The 7,219-nt window shown below is 35.5% G+C and overlaps 1 protein-coding gene across 2 annotated transcripts in view; it reads left to right on the top strand.

The window, feature by feature from the left end:
- Positions 1–5,577: 5,577 nt before the first annotated feature.
- The window catches only part of LOC145686050 (uncharacterized), a 55,811-nt gene continuing 54,169 nt past the window's right edge, over positions 5,578–7,219 (top strand). Inside the window, exon 1 of one of the 2 annotated variants that reach the window (XM_081758932.1) lies at positions 5,578–5,771. The gene's annotated coding sequence lies outside the window, so the exon portion shown is untranslated. Of the gene's footprint in view, positions 5,772–5,835; positions 5,857–7,219 lie in introns of those variants that run through there. The other variant, XM_081758934.1, reaches the window with a different exon arrangement.

Raw genomic sequence — 7,219 nt, 5'->3', positions numbered from 1 at the left:
CTGGTCCCCAGGTCGCACACAGACAGACAGACAAACACACAAACAAACTCTTTATTTTATTTATATTAGATAAGATATACTATGTAAAATAGTCTCGTATCATAATATGTGATTTACAACAAATGTTACATTATATATTATCCGTAGCTCGTGATATGCTGCAACATATTAAAGCCTCAGAATATTTGGGCAAGCGAATAATCCAGAAGTTACGTAACCCTATTGCGTTCATGGGAACGAAAACACAATAATTATAACTATGCTAAATTACTATAGACTACCAACTGCTCATTCAGAGAATTATGAAGTTCACTTTATCACAATAGTTTTATACAAACTAAATTTAGACTACGGATAATAGTTTTATACAAACTAGATAATCAATTATTATTATTAACCAAATACAACGACATTAACTATTAGTTCTAATTAACTGAATTGAGCTGAAAATTAAATCTTGATCTTTAAAGATTAATTATTAATTTTATGCGTTCTGTATCTTTCTGAAGGAATAAAAGCTGGAATTGGTTTCAAGGCTGTTTCTGAGTGAATACTTTCTTGAAAATAATATTAAAAATTATAGAAAGATTTTCGAGACATTCGAGTCGAGTCGAGATTTTTAAGAGCCGTCTCGACTCGACTCGTGTCTCGACTCGAAAATTCGAGTCGAGAAATACGTTTGTCTCGACTCGTCTCGAATTTTACAAAGTGTGTCTCGACTCGAATCTCGACTCGAATTCGAGTCGAGTCGAGTCGAGATTCGAGACATGTCTCGACTCGAGCGCATCCCTAATTCTATTCACTAAATAAACTAGTGAAGGTAAACAGAAGAAAGAGTTGATTTTAGTTTAGCGTCCCTTTCAGCAGCGAGGCTATATGAGACGTGGACCTATTGATTAACGTGGAATCCGAACCACATGAGCTCCCGCCGGGAATCGAACCCGGGTCTCCCACGCCAAAGGCGCGTACGCTAACCGCTTAGCCACGGAGGAGCTCACAAAAGAAAGAAAAAGGCCAGGTATACTTCTTTTGCTGAAAGGAATTCCCATTGAAATGTCTGTTCTGACACTGTTTGATATTAGGAAAAGAAAAACATTTCCTTTTTGCTTCAAAGAGTGTTCACTTCATCATTTTAATGAAATAAAGGCAAATTCATTACTCAGTTTTAGAGCTCAAGGGTAAAAATAACCAAAAATAATTGAACTACGGTTAGATCAAAACAAGGGGCAGCAACCGGGGCAGTTGCCCCGGGCACCAGCAAACTAATTTATATGTTTATTGGTGTAGATCTAAATGAAGGGGGTGCTAATCGCAAAATTTGCCCTGGGCGCTGATTAGGCTACTATATTTTCAGAATGTGAAGTCCGGAAATTTTTCTGAAATACATGATAATTATTCTGAAATACGTGGAATACATGATAATTATTGGCAATTTACTTTAAACTGAAACTTAAGCTTCAAGAGCAAGGTTTAAAATTTAAAGTGGGTTGGGACGGCAAATCAATGTCCTGTTAGAGTTCAGTTCCTGTTTCTGTGCGACGTTTGTCTCTTAAGAACATTTGACTGTGTCCATCACTTTTTACTTTATTATTATTAATAACAATACAGTTTATATACCAAACAACTATTTATATTATTATGCGGTATTAAACCAAATCTGGAACTTGTGATATTTATTTACTTCCAGCATTCCATCCGGCAAATTAGTGTAATCTGTACAAGAGGAAATGTTTTCGCGCTGGTAAAGTTTGAGATGACTGCTGTCATGCTATAACTTTGAGCTTCGCCTTATCTCAAGTAGATACAGACATATCGGAAGGTTTGATTGTTGTAGATACACTAGTTCAAACGCTGTCAAAGATGAGGTCTGGAGAATATGACTTGCAACAAACAACATTCGAACAAATTTATAAAGAATGTTTGGAGATATGCAAAGAAAATGGTCTTGAAATTGCAGAGCCGGAAACAGATAGATTATAGGGGTTCCTTCTGGAAACGAACTAGACATTCGCCATCGAAATATCACAAATTCATTTTGGATTAATCTCTTCCTTCATAGGAGGCAGAAAACGAATTTTCTAAAGATAATATACTAAGAGACATTTTTCTACCTACTATTGATAAGCCAATCACTGAGATGGAAAACTGCTTTGGATCGTGTGGTAAAATCATTAGATCAATCACCGCTCCACATCCAAAAAGTGAAAACTTTCTAAATTACAACATTGTGGAACAACGGCGCCGATTTTCCAAAATTAATGTGGGTGCATATCAATGGTGGAACGTGATATTTTTTGATTAATTGTCCTTTATTTAAAATCTTTTATGAACACTGTCATAAAGGACTGTGCTCGATTATATTCACAATATAGTTTCTATTTTTATTATTATTATTATTGTGGGGACTGCGTTTGACAAGGCCAGAGACAGACAAAGAAGAGGGCAAGATATTGCTTGGTTGCCTTTTCATAGACACATTTGAAACAAAAAATTGTGTTTTAGAGATTAGAAATTTCAACTTGCATCCCAATGTTTTAATTGCTTATTATTTTTTGATAATGAGAAGTGAGAAATACTTATTTTATATTGTTCCTATCAAACTAAAAATTTTGTGGGTGCGCCGCACCCACAAGATTATTTGTGTGGGTGCTGGAGCCCCGGAGCACCCACGTAGTCGGTGCCCATGTTGTGGAGCCTATGGCCCAGCATTATGAAAGTGATCTGGAAATATAAAAATGTGAATTTAAAATCCTCCCAAACACAATTAAGTTGTATGAAGACGAGAGAAAACCAAAGTTGATTTCTTGATGAATTTCATTGATCTTTTTGTGTCTACAAAAACGCACTCCTAGAAACCTATAAGTTAGATACCATTTGTGTGACTATACTACTTTCTAGTGCTACATGTGAAAGGTCATTCTCATGTTTGGGAAGATTAAAGACATATACGCAATTCAATGACTGATAGGTTAAAAAACTTAGGATTATTTTATATGAAGAAAATTGCTAAATCGTTAGAACTTGAAGAAGTTGTTGCTAAGTTTGCTGCTGCCCACAAGAATAGAAAGATCCTCTTAAGTAGAGGCATTAACGTATAAGTTATTTATTTCCTTTACCCGTAAAAGTGTATTTCTCTGCTTCCACTTAAATCAACCAGCCACACAAATTTTTAAACGCCGTGATTAAATAACTACTTATTTATATTAGAAAACAATTGTGAGCTAGTAATGTATCTTAGTTGTTTGAGGTAGTAAACTCTTACATTTTCACTGTATAAGAGTAAAATCATGAACAACAAAGATGAAAACATTCACCTTGAACACACACACAATATATATATATATATATATATATATATATATATATATATATATATATATATATATATATATATATATATATATACCCTTGACGCTCAGGTATACAGTGGATAAAATGAGCTTCAATCCTGCTTTACATTGGATAAAACGGCAAACTATGGTTTGGCACCTCCATTGATCATATCCTACATCCGCCACTATATATATATATTCATGTGAATAAAAGTTTTCGTTCATTGGAGATGGCCCCCTCAAAATTTTCTTGGGCCCTTCATTGGCACCCCCTGAAAAAAAATTCTAGCTACGCTACTGAAGAGTTATAAGGTTTTATTTATTTTTTCTGCCCTCCTTCTTTCCCTCACCTAAGTTCTACCGTCAAAGTAGATAACTAAAAACACTCCCAGGTCAGAACCGCATTTACGTTGAAAATTTGATCGGGATCCGTCGGGCGGTCCAAGAGATTAAGAGTCACAAACCTAGTCACTTTCAATTTTATAATATTAGGCACTTACTAGAACTTTTCGCAGTTATACTACCCATATAGGCAAAAGCTGGGTTCCTAATAAGCACACAAATTTTTCAGAGTCCACCCATTGTCGAAAGGCAATTGGAGAGCTGTCTACATTGAAAGAACTTGGATCTTAGTAGAAATAATGATAGCGTTAGGTTTTGAATTTAAGGTTTCTGTTGAGTTTAGTTGATATTTAATTTAACGTCCCGTTCAGCAGCGAGGCTATATGAGACATGGACCTATTAATTAATGTGGAATTCGAACCACATGAGCTGCCATCGGCAATCGAATCCAGGTCTCCCACGAAAAAGTCGCTAAGCTAACCGCTTAGCTACGAAGGAGCTCTTTTAGGGTTTTGTGTTTTACGTGCTAATAAAACATTGGACAGGACCTACAATTAACGTGGGCTCCGAATTACGACCTCATGGGTCCAGTGCAATTAGCGGATGCATAGACCATCATGCAAGATCAACCCTCGAAGCATGGACCGTTTCACATTTCTTCTCCAAGAGAATCCCGCCACTAATCTCTGCTGGTAGCGTCAGGCCCGCATCCAGGGGGGTCTGGGGGGCCGGCCCCCCCTAAATTTTTGCTCCCCCCTAAAATTTTCACGGTAGGCTTGCAAATGAACTATAATATTTTTGGGTCGGCCCCCCCCTAACTTCAGCCGGGCCCCCCTACATTTTTGTGCTGGCTACTGTCCTGGGTAGCGTTGCTGATCGAGGCACTGACAGTGGCGGCATTACAGGAGGGGCAACCACCATCCCAATAATTTTTCTCTCCCCCATTTCTCTATATACAACCGGTGAATAATAATAATAATAATAATAATAATAATAATAATAATAATAATAATAATAATAATAATAATAATAATATGTACAACCGATAATAACAATAATCAAAGCAAAACAATTGTGGTTGACTCGCCACTCCTCTTGCCCCTTTCTATTACGACACTGGCGCCGCCATTGGGCACTGACCACGCATCGAACAGTTCATCACACGCCATTAAGTTGGCAATATGGCTGTAATGTCCTTAGGAAAACACGTATATATGATTTAGTGCAACAGTACAAACATATGTTCTGGGATCGAACCAGGGATCCCTTGCACCAAAGGCGAGTGCTCTGCATAATTTAGAGGCAAGAAAGTTTAAATAAATGTGTCACGTTTCTGGTTCCTTAATAGGCTTTGATGCTCCCTACGACCACTCTTACGGAACGAATACTGGGATGCTATTTTACGATTCAGTGCATTGACCTACAGTACAAGGAATTGAACTGTACAACAAAAAGCATAGACAGAGACTATTTGATTATATGCTATTTTATAGAGTAATAGAGACTTCCATAATATCCTAATTTGTATCCACAGACATATGAACACTTATGCAACATCTAATATTAAAAATAATATTACACTAACATGCCAAAACTAAACAACAGGATACTGACATCTTTGGTTGATAACATCGAGACAGAAAGGTTAAAAAAAAAAAAAATAAAATAAAATGTAAAGGAAGTATTTATAACATAGTAATAGCTATGTGTAAAGTCTCCTTCAATATATAAATGTGTCGCTTTTGATATTTCTTGTGTAATTTTTCTCATTACAACCTAAATTGATCATTTTTTCACCTTGGAAACAAGAATTAAATTCAAGCAGAATGAACTTATGTGGGTGGGCACCAAAATATGACGTCACAGCATTACTATATGAACGCTTGTTTACTTTCACTTGTTCACGCAAGGGACGCTGGGATACGTGGGACGCCATCTAAGTTATTATCAAGAAAGCAAAAATTGTGACATTATGGCGGAAGTTTCAGCGATATTCAAGGGCATTGGAGGTGCATTGATGTAAAGAATTGTTACACTTGTTATTGTGCAACTTATAGTGAATAATTGAAGTGGACTATATCGAGATTAATAGAACGGGTAAGACACGTAGCTAGAAGATGCAGAATCTAGTGAATTGTTTGTATAACGGCGGAGAGAACCCGCTCAAGTACCTGTAGCCAAAGTAGGTCTATTAAAACTATCAAATTTACATTTTTTTACTTTTCCAGAGAAAATTGTAAGATAAATAGTTGCGTAATTGGTTATGTTCTGTGAAGTGGTTATTATAGCAACTTTATTTTCACTTAAAATAATTTGTGCGGGAAAAGTTGTTGACAGATGTTCGGCAGGGGGTACATAGTTTGTGTGTTAACAAATTGTTTTGGTACATATATTTTGGAAAATCTAGTAATAAAAGTTTCATTCTAATTATGTGAGTATTATCAAAGGTCAGAATATTAGGAAGGTTTTTTGATCTTGAAACTATGTAAATACCGTGTTTTGGCGGAGTTACCCCCGTGTAGAACGCCTTCGGATACTTGCAAATATTTACTACCGAACTTACCATCGGTACTTAGGTTTATATAACCTTAAGTCCAGTGGTCGGCTTGTGCAATTTTTCATTTCGTGTTTCACTAAACATTTAGGTTATCCTATCAAGTCATCGGTAGACCAAAACACATTTAACCTTGAGCAGGGTCACGTGATAAGAGTATTTATCGTTTAAAATTCCTTATCATTTCCTGATAATGTTTTATCAGTCAGATTGTATTAATGACTGGGAATATTAGAGAAAGTACATTGATATTACAAATTATCTCTTTACGTAATTTAGAAGGTTGTATAATTGATATAATCTAAAATTAAGTAATTATTATGCATGAAATATTGATCGATCGCTGTTTGTCTTCCGGTGTCATTCCCAAGTACAAGGGTAACAGTGTTACTTTTAAAGGTGTTTGTGCGTTGTATGAACAGTTTCCTTATTCTAATTTTCCAATATTTCGGAACATGTTCATGAAATTTTTCGGAAGTATTTTTTCTTTATTATAATAAGGTCCAAATTGATTCGAAGCGTTAATGAGAAACTTTTGTTATAGTTGGTACTCGGAAGTGCGTGCGGCAATGTGAGACGAATTTGGCATTTTGGTTGTAAATTAATTAAAGGTAGATCTATTCCATGGATGTAGTTTTCAAGTTATGTAATAGGTCAACTTTATATTAGCATAGAGTGGTTAAGGTACATACCTTCTTTATATATATATATATATATATATATATATATATATATATATATATATATATATATATATATATATATATATATATATATATATATATAAAAGTCTGATATTTAGTATCTCCCCTAATCTTGCACATATAGGATATTCAGTGTTACCTAGTTCACAAAATGTAGCTGAGCGAGCGAAGGGGGTCAGAAGCCCCGCAGTACTCGTTTTTTCTACCTTTATGACTATAGGCATAACAAGGTACTCGGTTCTGGAGCCATGAATCAAGTTGTGGAAGATATTTAATGATGAAAAAAA

The sequence above is a fragment of the Thermobia domestica genome, chromosome 5 (genome assembly GCF_964235325.1).
Source record: "Thermobia domestica chromosome 5, izTheDome1.hap1.1, whole genome shotgun sequence".
NCBI lineage: Eukaryota > Metazoa > Arthropoda > Insecta > Zygentoma > Lepismatidae > Thermobia > Thermobia domestica.
Note: the sequence above shows the minus strand (reverse complement) of the source record. Positions and strands in the feature narration are given on the sequence as shown.